The sequence below is a fragment of the Anas platyrhynchos genome, chromosome 39, assembly GCF_047663525.1.
Source record: "Anas platyrhynchos isolate ZD024472 breed Pekin duck chromosome 39, IASCAAS_PekinDuck_T2T, whole genome shotgun sequence".
Classification (NCBI taxonomy): domain Eukaryota; kingdom Metazoa; phylum Chordata; class Aves; order Anseriformes; family Anatidae; genus Anas; species Anas platyrhynchos.
In genome coordinates this window covers 294,581-295,786 of record NC_092627.1, presented here as the reverse complement: position 1 = coordinate 295,786, position 1,206 = coordinate 294,581, and the positions used below count along the sequence as shown (strand labels likewise).

The 1,206-nt window shown below is 51.6% G+C and overlaps 1 pseudogene; it reads right to left on the bottom strand.

Moving 5' to 3' along the window:
* LOC140001201 (olfactory receptor 14C36-like) lies at positions 1-933 on the bottom strand (annotated as a pseudogene).
* Between the last annotated feature and the right edge of the window lie 273 nt (positions 934-1,206).

Sequence of the window (1,206 nt, the reverse complement as noted above, 5' to 3'; positions counted from 1 at the left end):
CTAATTGATTCTAGAAGACAACTGAAACAGCTTCTTCAGTGAATGCTTGAGCTCCTGGTTCCTCATGCTGTAGATGAGTGGGTTCACTGCTGGAGGTTACACTGAGTACAGAAATGCCACCACAAAGTCCAGGTATAGGGAGGAGATGGAAGGGGGCTTCAAGCCAGCAAACATAATAGTGCTGAGATACAGAGAGACCACGGCCAGGTGAGGGAGGCATGTGGAAAAGGCTTTGTGCCGGCCCTGCTCAGAGGGCATCCTCAGCACAGCCCTGAAGATCTGCACATAGGACACCACAATGAAAACAAAACAGCCAAGACCTAAACAAAAGCTAAATACAATAAACCCAATTTCCCTTAAGTAGGAGTCTGAGCAAGAGAGCTTGAGGATCTGGGGAATTTCACAGAAGAACTGCTCCACTGCATTGCCTTGGCAGAGGGGCAGGGAAAATGTAGCGGCTGTGTGCAGGACAGCATTGAGAAAGCCACTGCCCCAGGCAGCTGCTGCCATGGTGGCACAAGCTCTGCTGCCCAGGAGGCTCCCGTAGTGCAGGGGCTTGCAGATGGCAACATAGCGGTCATAGGCCATGGCGGTGAGAAGAAAAACCTCTGCTCCAGACAAGAAAATAAACAGAAAAACCTGTGCAGCACACCCGTGATAGGAGATGGCCCTGGTGTCCCAGAGAGAATTGGCCATGGCTTTTGGGACAGTGGTGGAGATGCAGCCCAGGTCGAGGAGGGCGAGGTTGAGGAGGAAGAAGTACATGGGGGTGTGGAGGCGGTGGTCACAGGCTATGGATGTGAGGATGAGACCGTTGCCCAGGAGGGCAGCCAGGTAGATGCCCAGGAAGAGTGCGAAGTGAAGGAGCTGCAGCTCCCGTGTTTCTGCAAATGCCATCAGGAGGAACTCACTCACAGAGCTGATGTTGGGCATTTGCTGGACACATTTGTCATGGACACTGCCAAATGAGAAACAAATAGAGAACGTCACAAGTAAAGTCTCTGAGCAAAATTCAGATAATTCCCAATTAATGCCTTACATTTCCTGTTTCAAGAGGATCTTTTTCTCTCTCCCTGACTGGAGCTCTGCCCTTTGTTTCCTGAGTGTGCTGTACACTGCAGCCTCCTCTGCCCATGAGCTCCCAGTGAGCCTGCTCTGCTCCATTTGAGGTTCCAAGAGGAAAGGTTCCTGGGAAGTGACTCCCTC